Source organism: Dreissena polymorpha, chromosome 9 (assembly GCF_020536995.1).
Source record: "Dreissena polymorpha isolate Duluth1 chromosome 9, UMN_Dpol_1.0, whole genome shotgun sequence".
Lineage (NCBI taxonomy): Eukaryota > Metazoa > Mollusca > Bivalvia > Myida > Dreissenidae > Dreissena > Dreissena polymorpha.
The window spans coordinates 39,437,562-39,450,097 of NC_068363.1; the positions used below are offsets into that span (position 1 = coordinate 39,437,562).

The window sequence follows — 12,536 nt, forward strand, 5'->3', positions numbered from 1 at the left end:
ATGCAATCTCTGCCATCACAAGAAAAATTACCAGATTTGGTAGGATTTTATTTTTTGTTTGTTTTAGTATTATAGAATGAAAAGTAAGTAGTGTCATTTTTTTATATTTTGAAAATAGTGTATAAATTAGGTTCATGATAAAAAAAGAAAGTATCTAATTTAAATAAAAAAATAACGTTACAATTAGTGTGCAACGTGGCTAGGCTATCATCACGTGGTTAGTTATGAAGGCAGGGGTTTGATCCAGCTATGCTGGTTACAGTCTGCGCGGAGGTTGGTGACTACCAACAAAATTCATTCTTCTGGAAGCGTGGATTGAAATTCGGTGGCCGCGATGAGAGCCGATTAAAACTGAATGCACACAGTTTTAATAAATAGAGTTTATTTGTTGGATTCGATGGAATATCGATTTTATTTCACGAGTGATCATATAAAATATGTATTGTGTATGATCACGAGTGAATAAAATCGATATTCCATCGAATCCAACACATTTTCTTTTTATTTTATGCTTTTTTTCACCGTTAATTTACATTGTTAAAGAGTTTAACTGGATAATTTTTATGACGTCATTTCTTCGAAAAAATGACGTCATTTCACAGTAAAACCGTGAAAAATATCGATATTTTTCACTGTTTTTTTTCACTGTTTAAAACAGTGAAATACCAGTTTTATTTCACTGATATTTCTCTATAAACCAACCGGAAAGCAGAAAATAAAAAGTCTTAGACCTATAGTTAACTCATTTCGTAAATGATCGCAATCCGTACAGTTTTCCGAGTTTATCCGTTAACCTATGCAGGATCAACAAGGTTTACACACGGGCTTGACAGAATATAAAAACACCATTAAGAACTTTGCAAAAATCTCATGTCATTGTAAAGCATTAGCAACAAATCTTTAGTGCATAAAGGCCGGTTATCTTTGGCAGTTAAAAGATTAGAATAAATCATGGAATACGTCTGAATGTGGTGTGTGCAGCATAACCGTGTACATCAATTCGTTACACATGGAATTTTGGGCCAAGAACACAGGCCTATTATATAAAGTAATTCTGATGTATTTCACATTGCCATATGCAACATAAAAACTGTCTTGTATGCACCAGTTGAAATTTGTAAGACAAATTGTTTTGAAAAAAGTTATTTGAAGAAAAGCACCACATATCGGTGCGTTTACATCCATTAACGTTCAATTGCGAACCCCACAAAGTCACGGGATCCTGCGATACAAATGGGCAAAATCAAAATGCTATTATAACTATTTTATACTATTATAAATGTATTATTGCGGTCTAGTTCAGTATGAAAAACGTATCTTGTAAACATATTGCTTGTTACACTTTGAGCTCATTATGAATCATCTGTCGTTTTCACATATTTTAACATATGTTTGCGCTATGTTACTTTCTCATATAACAACTAAGTACATCTGCTTTGATGACTTACTAGTATATGAACTGCCTCGGGCCCGATTGTTTTTGTTCATATATGATGTGCTACATGTTATTCATACATGTAAGCGTTATGTGATATATATATATATATAGTTGTGTATGAAAGAAGATAAGTTTTACGAGTTTATGCAACATATGCAATTCTCATTTGCATGTGATTTTGGCATATTCATTTGTGGCAAACATATGTGCCGTTTTCAAGCCAAGCTGGAACTTATGATGTGTACTGTGAAACTTATTTTTTTAATTTAGGATACATCATTGGAAATATTTACGTTCAAAGTTTGTATTTTCCTTCTGCTATATATATGTATTTATTTAAAAAGACTTGTTTTTAGATATGTGTATATTTCCTGGTCTTTAATGGGAGATAACAACGCATGTGTCCTTTAAAGGGGCCTTTTCACAGATTTTGGCATTTTTTAAACTTATTCATTAAATGCTTTTTATCGATAAATGTAAATATTGGATCGTAAAAGCTCCAGTAAAAAATCAAGAATAAAATTAAAAAAAGGAAAAGAACATTGCCCGGACCAGGTTTCGAACCAGTGACACCTTGAGTCCTGCCAGAGTCCTGAAGTAAAAACGCTTTAGCCTACTGAGCTATTCCGCCGAGTACGCATACTGAACGTATTTTATACGTTATATAAGCAATCTTCGTAGTTTCACAAAATTTAACGACAAAAACAGAACTCTCCAAATTATTCAATCGTTTCGCGTTGCAACGCTTTATAATTTTTAGGTTTTAAAATCGTCAAAAGATGCATATAATGGCTCTATTAGACCATGGTAAATGTTCAGTATTACTGTTTCCTCACAAATATCATAACTAAAACGAAAATTTGCGAATCTGAAACAACTTTTTTCAATTTTGTCAATTTACCAAAGCGTGAAAAGATCCCTTTAATTTCCGTTATTCTACTCGTTACACCTTATTTACTATCATAAATGCATATACACATGTATAATGCATTAATGTTTAAACACATTCAAGTTTAAAAGCAATTAATATCTTTTAAAAAATATATTCGGCGTATATACTGACTTTGAAATAAAGTAATAAAGTTAGGAAAAATATTTTTTTATACATAAATATATTGAAAAGAAAGGTATAATTAGTTGTTGTTTTTTACACTTGCTAGTCGCATATCCACCATATGAAACGTGTGTTATTAGATGCACGTATATACAAACCACAAAATAGTTTTCGTAGAAATTATACTACGAGGATCACGTTATGTGTGTCCTCATATTAATAATTATGAGTTCATTTCTTCACCATCGAAATGTCTGGTATGTTAGTATTAACTTACAACGCAATTTTTTTCGACAAATCAAACTTTCAGAAAAAAGGTATTTCAGCGTTTCGGCCAACGTAGCTCAAGCCCAGTCTGGCCAGTAGCTGCGCTGTCCGCTATAAAATCACGCAAGGTTTCGTTCATTTGGTATCTCCTGACCAGACTGCGAGATGAGCATGCTGCGCCATAGCTACGCTGGCCGCATTTGGCGTAAGACAAATGTGCACATTTTCTAATTGCTTCTTGTAAATGGAACATCTAAACAATACTTTTCGATAGAGTTCGGTGGCCTATTCAGACAAACAGATTCAGATTAAAGCGATACAGTGTTAGTGTAATAATCATATCCATAGACTGACCGAGTACGGGAAACATTTGAGGTAAAACCATTAAACGATCTCCGTCTAAGCATGAAATTATAATATTTCGGTGGTGTTTTATTTGTCTCATCTTGAAAGCTACACTATGTTTATCGATAGTCCATTATGTCTTCCCCAGACGATTTATAACCGAGTAGCGTCCCTGAAAATTCTGCGTGATGGATTTTAAGTTTTAACGCGTAATTGTAACTGGGCCAAAATAATTGTCTATGTGTCGTATGAATATGCAGAGAGAAGGCTGGAATTCATTACACTGAATAAACGTATATCCATTATGTTGTGCACAAACGCAGTGATGTTGCCAAAGTCATGGCGGATTTATCTCGAATCAGCCAATGAACTATTCGAATGTGCTCATTCGAGTCTGCTTGCGTTATGTTAAGGTCAGTTTGGAGAAAAGCTGAGTTAAACAGCTATGCCGAAATAATTATTAGGTACATGGTGCTGTAGGCGTTCGTACCTTATTGCATACATGTATATGGCTGTCAGTGTATTTTAATCCATAAATGATCACAACTCGTTGGCCATGATTTTAGGTCATAATGAGATGCGTTGCCATGCTCGCTATTGCCGCCGTGGTTCTGGCGTGCGCCCTTCAAGCTGAGGCCCAGTGGGGCGGGGGCGTACCAAGTAAGTACCACACTCTTATATAGTTGCCAAATTGATTGAATCCTGAAGTTTTTACATTACGACTGTTTCTTAAACTTGATTGGTCAATGTCGGCCTTGGTAAGCGTGAGTATACTACAAAGAATCAGGGTCAAGGAAAATACACTAAAAGTACCCAGGAGTACGGACGGGTGCCTCTCAAGCGTATTTTCGATACCCGAGGTACATTGTAGTATACGTAAAAGAGTACCCGGTGCACTTTTAGTAGTACCTGAGCCGACAACGAACAATTGAATGTCACTTAAATATTATCGTATTTTATAAATTCTTTTTATAGGAATCAAACAATCAACAGTTAGTTCATCTATGAACAGTCGTAACGATTGCGATATGGATGATAATAATACTATTACATATTATGATAATAAGGGAAATGATGACACGCGTTCTTTTTCAGAACCTAGGAGGATCGGCCGCCCGTTGAACGGCCGGCTCCGCCCCCTGTTGAACGGCCGGCTCCGCCCCCTGCCTCCGATGTCTCCCGTTATCTATCCCGCACCGTATCCAGTGAACCCCGCCGGAGAGGATGTCGATTCCGATGCGCTAGGCCTCTTCATTTCCTTTCTTCTGAAAGACCACCCACTGGGCCTTGTCTTTGATCTTCTTAGAGTCTACGGAATATTGTAATTACTTGTAAGTACATATTTGTTTGATACTTAATGGTAGGCCTATAAAGAATGATTTACAGTTAAACTTAATTATAAAGATTTAGACGTATGAATTATTAAAGGCTCTATAAAGGTGACAAATCCAATTATTATGCATATCAACTGGTCAAATTTTTACCGGATTTCAGTTACTCTTGCATAATAACTGCTGATAACACAGCTTAGGTAAAACGTTGCCAAGAATCATGGAAGATATACCCGTTTTATAATTGGAAGAAATGTTTACATTTTTGCAACTAACGTGATGTGTAGCCTCGGAGCGGTGACATATGCTAAAATAGCCGAAAGAAAATTCAATTTTAATTCTATTTTAAACAACTTTTTACCAGCAGAAAGTAACTTATTAGTTCACTACAAACGTTTTAACCATTTAGAAGAGACCTACTTTGTGAGTAATACCGGAAAACGTTAAAAATCATTGATATATTGTTGGTGACCTGAGTCACTTTCACTTTCTCTTTCCCGAGTAAACAGCGATGTAAATAAACGGGTTGTTTGTAAACACAATTGACCTGGAGGACACTTTATTTTGAGCTCAAAACAAGTTGTATTGCTCATTTTTTTATTGTAATGTCCAATAGCATATATATATTGCTTTTTGATAACCTTTATAAATAAAATATGAAAATAATATTTAAAAATCTGTAAATAAATACGGATCTTCACCTTTATAGAGCCTTTAAGCCCGCGTACATAAGCAGTTTGTGAATTAGTTATATTTTTTTAAATAAAAATGCAATAAGTCAAGTAAAAAAACACTAATATACTATATGTCATTTCAATACGTACCTTGGTGCGTATATCTTTTTATTTATCTTATTTATCTATCTAATTATTTTATAATTGTCAAAGATTGTATATGTAACAAGGGCTGTTTGTAAAACATGCATGCCCCCCATATGGGCTGTCCGTTGTAGTGGCAGCCATTGTGTGAATACGTTTTTTGTCACTGTGACCTTGACCTTTGACCTAGTGACCTGAAAATCAATAGGGGTCATCTGCGAGTCACGATCAATGTACCTATGAAGTGTCATGATCCTAGGCAAAAGCGTTCTTGAGTTATCATCCGAAAACCATTTTACTATTTCGGGTCACCGTGACCTTGACCTTTGACCTAGTGACCTCAAAATCAATAGGGGTCATCTGCGAGTCTTGATCAATCTACATCAATCTACCCATGAAGTTTCATGATCCTAGGCGTATGCATTCTTGAGTTATCATCCGGAAACCATTTTACTATTTCGGGTCACCGTGACCTTGACCTTTGACCTAGTAACCTCAAAATCAATAGGGGTCATCTGCGAGTCATGATCAATCTACCCATGAAGTTTCATGATCCTAGGCGTATGCGTTCTTGAGTTATCATCCGGAAACCATTTTACTATTTCGGGTCACCGTGACCTTGACCTTTGACCTAGTGACCTCAAAATCAATAGGGGTCATCTGCGAGTCATGATCAATCTACCTATGAAGTTTCATGATCCTAGGCGTATGCGTTCTTGAATTATCATCCGGAAACCACCTGGTGGACGGACCGACATACCGACCGACCGACCGACCGACCGACATGAGCAAAGCAATATACCCCCTCTTCTTCGAAGGGGGGCATAAAAATGCATAGTGATGTTCTTTGAGATGGTGAATTTATTCCATTAAGCCTATGTTTTTAGATCACGTACATAGACCGAAGATGTGAGGAGTTTATCACTATTATTTATACCATGAAGCCGCGGTACACGGCCCCAACTTCTGCTGCCGCTTTGCTAATGCTGTTGTTCTGTTTTATTAAATAAAATTAGAACATGCATGAATTTTGTGTTATACTTTTTACATTACAAAAACAATGTCAGTAAGCGAGTACTTGATAAGCATGAACCAATATTTGTTTAAACATAAGTTCTTGATAACAAATGCTTACTGGAACACTATTTAGGGTTTAAAAAAGCATTTTCTGTTTGCTTTAATGAAACACTTTAAACATTTTATTTTTATGATTTTTTTTTCTGAACAAGGGGTTGTGAACTTTAAAAAAATGCCATTGTTTTTTCTAACCAAAGACTGGTACTATAAGAATACTGGATACAATACACAAATTCTATAAAACATTTATAATTCTGATATTTATTATTAAAAAATGTATCTACATTACTAACTTAAAATACCACTTTTGATCTGAAAATTCATAGATAATGATGTTTAAGTTGTTTTTAATTTTAATAAGCATCTAGCCTATTTTACAGTATATTCAGCCACTAAAGTTAATTAACTTTTTATACTGAATGCAAACATTTTCAACAAAAGTTAGACAATTAATTTAACATTTCATGCCTTTATAACAATATAAAGGCAAAGTAATTGACATATCAAGTACTTTCTTAGTTACATGACAATTCTAGGAAGGTACTCTAGGCTTGATAGTATAAGACCTAACATAACGGGTGTAATCTTTTTATATTGTTGTTTGCTATTGTCTAAACCCTTAGATGGATGTCAAAACACCCAACAGGCCATTATTTTCTAAAACATTTCTTCACTACCGCAATCAGTGAGCCATTAACATACACCCGATGGAAGCATTTTTTTCTGAAAATGTGGAGTTCAGAATAATAAAAGTACTTACTGAATCACACACATTTAATTTATAGGCGCACTTTTTTCGGCATAGCTGTTTAATCCAGTTGTTCACCTTAAATGACCTTTATCAACTGCCGAACAAGTTTGGGGAAATAGCTCATCAGTAGGCCCAAATGAATACATTAGAATATTTCAATGGCTGATTTCAGAAAAATGCCACAGAACATTGGCCACATCACTGCACATGTGTAAAGCCTATAAGATGTTATACTGCTCCGTGTAAGGAATTCGGCACTACGATCTGCATTTTAATCAATAATGTGATAAAAAGGCAACACATTCTGGCCCAGTTACAAGTACACATTGAAATCCTGTTCGGAGAATTTATGGGTCATTATTCGGTCAAGTTAAGGACAAGGTAATTGTTTACTCTCAATGAGATTGAATTTGGGTTGGGTCATGTTGAGGTCATTGTTTACTATCAATAATATTTTATTTGGGTTGGGTCATGTTTAGGTCAAGGTACTTGTTTACTCTAAATGATATTGTTTATGGGTTGGGTTAGGTTAAAATCAATGTCATTGTTTACTATCAATCGGATTGTATTGGGGTTGTTTCAGGTTAAGGTCAAGGTAATTGTTTGCTCTCAATGAGATTTATTTGGATTGGGTCAGGTCAAGGTCATTGTTTTCTATCAATAATTTGAGTGTGACTTGAGGTAGTGTACTGAAATTGTGTGGGTAAGGTAAGGTAACTCGCTGTTGGGGGCCATACATTGAATACCTTTTCCACGCTAAGACAAGTTTTAAGAGCCCTTAATTCAATAATTTGACTACTCTTTTGGTCAAGTGTTGAATGAAAAATTAAAAGAATTACTGTTCTTTTTTTAAAACACTTTTACGTACTTTTGATGTTAAAAGTAACTGTGTTTTGTGTTATATTTCCAGTGTTTTATATACATGTGTTTCATGTACTCAGTAAAAGCGCTGTGGAATAAAACGTGTCAAACAACTAAACTACACGTAGTGGTTATTACCGGTATTTCCTCAATTACATCTATAATATACTGCTGTCACTTGCATTATTGAATACACAGATATTTTAACACATTGCCAAATGTCCACGTGTGTTGCTAGTTTCACATACCGTAAATATTTGTGAGACCGTCCACGAAATCACTTGATTATCACGATTATATTATCACTGTATCGCTTTAAACTGAATCTGTGTGTGTATTTTCAAGTTTATGATGTCCTTTCCCGCCTGACGCTGCATTATGTTAGGACCTGGAGTGTGTCCAATTACTCCTAATTAACTACATGTATTAACCTGTAACTTTCACTCACGAAAATGGGACAAATTTTGAATTATAAACGTAATTTTCAGCAATTTTTTTTTTTACTAAAAATATTGTATATTTTGGTGATCGATGACGAGTAGGTCACGCGAGTTGTGTATCGTGTTATTTCTTTAAATTTGACCCTGCAATTGTAAAAATATTGCAAGATATTTACATTTCCAGAAAGGAAATTCATTTCTGCGTTGAATAAGACCAAGTTCGTGGTAATCGCTGCACAGTTGATAAAGAAATGGCTGTTGCACCCTGTTTTCGGGTCATTTCGAGTTGAAAACCTTGATATATACACAATGTAGATATCCATATATATATATATATATATATATATATATATATATATATATTTGATAGTGAATGTTTTTTTCAGAGAAGTTGATTTTTCGTTATAATGTGATTATTTTTTAATCAAAATGATGCTTTCACTAATTAATATCATAGCCACTCGCGAACCACCTTTAGTCTAGTACAGCATGGAATACGTATTTTGAACGTTTATGTGAGTAATTCCTTTCTGATTGTGTAGGTATCTTGTAAACATATTACTTGTTACACTTTTAGTTCATTATCAACTATCTGTCCTGTTCGCATATTTTAACAAACACTTGGTGACTTTTCTAACGCAACACTTTTCAAACTTAATTATCTCCGATATGTGTCAAGATTTTGATTTAAAGTTGTAGACGTCATCATGTGCAGGCTCACGATAAAATCATTCATCCGTGGCAATAGGGCGCTTTTGCACGTAGGGTAGGTACGGTTTCATCTTTGTGTACGTGGAAATGGTGAAACGCGATAGAATAATCATATTAGTTTAATTTCATCATTTTAGGTGAGTTCTTACACCAGGAAAACATGCAATTGATTAAAAAAAACAATATGGCTCGTATGAATACTCAGGAGCGCAACCGCGAAATGGGCATGTTGCAGGCTACCTACCCCACGGCCGATCGTCATGGATGAACTATTTTATCGTGTGATTGCACCGAATGAAGTCAAATGATCACATGTACAATTTTAAATAAAAACCTTAACTCATTACTGTTCAAGCTTCAAAAGTGTTGCGTTAGTAAAGTCTCACTCAGCGTGAATTAGGACAAGCCCTTGTCGAAGAGTGCCGAAACATCCCGCAATGTGTTATTCTTAACTACGTGGTGTCAATGAGAAACGTCAATGAGAAAGGGATGTGTACACATTGTTAGAGTCATGGGGGCACATACAAGGTATTGGCCACTCGAATTTGTGATAATTGTGACTTCATGTCGTTATTATTTTATGTACTGTAGTATGGTTTTGAGATTTTTATTTTTGAAGTGATGTTTACATACCCATAGCCAAGAGGGGGGGGGAGGGGGTGCGTTGGGTGCGTTCGCACCCAATTTATTTTGACGAGTAAAAAAGTGTTCTTTAAGTTGCACCCAACTTTATTTGACGCAAAAACGGTTATTTATTTTTTTTCCAGGAACCCAGTGAGTCTTTGTATTTAATCGTTAAAATAATGTTGTATTCAATATGCAACCGACAGGTCACCATATATTTAATTTCTCGATTAAGTCATTTTCAAGATAGCGCGTGATTTTTATTTACAATTTTTAACCGTAGAATTGTTGAAATCAACAGAAGTTGTGGCAGCAAAATTTGAGATCTAAGAAGCCGGTCATCTTTGTTAGGAATCTTTGTTATAAATCGATATTTGTTTTCGGTATAATGCAAAATTATTAAGCAAACACTTTAATCCGTATAAAATCGATACTTATTTATGGATATTTGATACTAAATGATTGTTTTGTAAGTTTTGTCATCGTTATTAATGTCTGATAAAGCAATAACTCTAATAGATATATAACAAAATGATGAAGTCTACTTATTGTGGGTTGAAATCCCAGTCCAATGAACTTTTTCGACAACTATCTAAATGGCTTGAAAAACAATTTGATTAACTTAAATAAATAATCTTATAAAAAAAGAAAATACATTTTAGCTGATAATTAACGGAATGTTATGTCAGCTTCCGAAAATGACTGAAATCAAAGGACACCCTTCGACTATCTCCGACAACTAATCAGTCACTGGTTAATAACTTTACATTATACCACGATTCAAAAAAATAACACATTGTGCACAGCATTTTCGACAGACTGCGTTGTCTTTTTGTTATATCCCCGAACAACCATTTTCGGATCCCCTAAAGGATTTCCAGCAACAAAAATATCAGCTATGCTCAAGACAGTATAATTGTTTTGTTGAATGACAAGAAAACAAATCATTTCTACAAAGCAATGTAGCTTTTTTTGTAGCTTATCAACACTTAATGGCATCTGTTCTGCTCCACCCACACAGCTTTCCACAATGTTTTAATTATGTCAAACTTGACACTAGGAATCTCCTACTCTTAAACAGTTGTTAAAATGAATTTAAAACGTAATAACATATGATCAGGTGAACGTTAACGTTTAATGTTCATCAACTGTGACGGATCTTGAGCATATAATGGGCAAATAAGTACATCTTTTTTCTTCGAAGTCCTGGTATACATTGTTAAGGACTTTGAGACCATGGGGCCAGTAGTGTGTGGATATAGGGTCTTAATGAAGCCTTAAGTGTTATATGTTTCTAAAATTCGTTTAGAAAAAGATAACTAATTTGTTAAAAATATTTTTTTAAATTTAAGTAACCAGTTATTACATTTTGATTTCTTTTTAGTATTGATGCAGATTAGAGAAGACCCAGTTTTGTTAATCAGTGTTTGTTGTACAATACACTATTAGCACGTTTAGAGCAATGCTAGGCCTCTGGTACTATCCATAGTAGCAGACAAACAATTGTTTTGAAAAAAAATCAAATATTTCCATTTAATTTTCTCGATTTATGAATGGTAGAATGTTGGAATGGTAAAAGACACCAATTTTATCAAGATTCCAAGATTCCAATAAATAATGATATTTTATACCGTTCTTATTGTTGATTTTACATTCTATAAATGTGCTGTTGCTTATGTAAACAAAGTGTGTGCGCGCATACTAGTGTCGGGTTAAAACCCGTATAAAAGGATGTATATCCGTGACTGATCAAACAAAGGTGGTTATTGAAAAACGTGGTGGGGAATACATGTATGTTATATCATATATTTATGTCGATCAGTCAGAGTATGGTCAATGGGTGAATGAAAGTAAGTGAAATTTCATATAAAAATGCTCTATAACTTCAGTCTCTAAATACAGTTAAAAGTGACCAGAATGCAGGAGTTTACTTTTCATTTTCAAAATAGTCTGGGAAAGGACCTCTAAAGCCCCCGATTGCAGGAGGGGGACATCCCCTCCCGCACATACCCCCATTCGCCACTTCGTTGCTCAATAACAATCGTCGATGGCAAAAATTCGCACCCCCTTTTCGAAACCCTGGCTACGGGCCTGTGTTTTTAATTTGTTGAAGGGGCCTTTTCACAGATTTTGGCATGTTTTGAAGTTTGTCATTAAATGCTTTATATTGTTGAATGTTAACACTGGATGTAAAAAGCTCCAGTCAAAAATCGAGAATAAAATTTAAAAAAAAAGGGAAAAAGGTAAGCATCAGCAGGGCTCGAACCACTGACCCCTGGTGTAAAATGTCTCCCACTTAGACCACTCGGCCATCCTTCCGGATACAATGGCAGGTGTATTTTATACTTCATATAACCAATCCTCGTAGTTTCACAAAATATAACGACAACAGCAGAACACTCCAAAATATTAATTCGTTTCGCTTTGCACGCTTTATAATTTTAGGGTTTTTATATCGTCAAAAGATGCATATATTGGCTATTTTAGATCATGGTAAATGTTCAGTATTACTGTTTCCTCACAAATATCATAACTAAAACGAAAATTTGCGAATCTTAAGTAACTTTTTTTTCCATTTTGTCACTTTTCCTAAACGTAAAAAGGCCCCTTTAAGTTATACTTTTTCCCCAATTTCAATTAAATTTATAGGAATTATCAGAACGTATTGAAGTATTCTTGGTCCAAATTTCAACACAATCCGATTTTAAATAAAGAAGCTAAATTGATTTGAATACGTGTTGCGTTAGAAAAGTCTACAAGTGTATGTTTGCACAATTTAACTTTCCCATATAAAAACTATGTACATCTGCTTAGGTGAC

General features: G+C 34.7%; 1 long non-coding RNA gene across 1 annotated transcript; it reads left to right on the forward strand.

The window, feature by feature from the left end:
* LOC127845178 (uncharacterized) lies at positions 1-6,265 on the forward strand. The gene is made up of 4 exons (XR_008033095.1): positions 1-39; positions 3,671-3,764; positions 4,200-4,435; positions 6,141-6,265. It is a non-coding gene; the product is annotated as an uncharacterized LOC127845178 (long non-coding RNA).
* Positions 6,266-12,536: the final 6,271 nt, after the last annotated feature.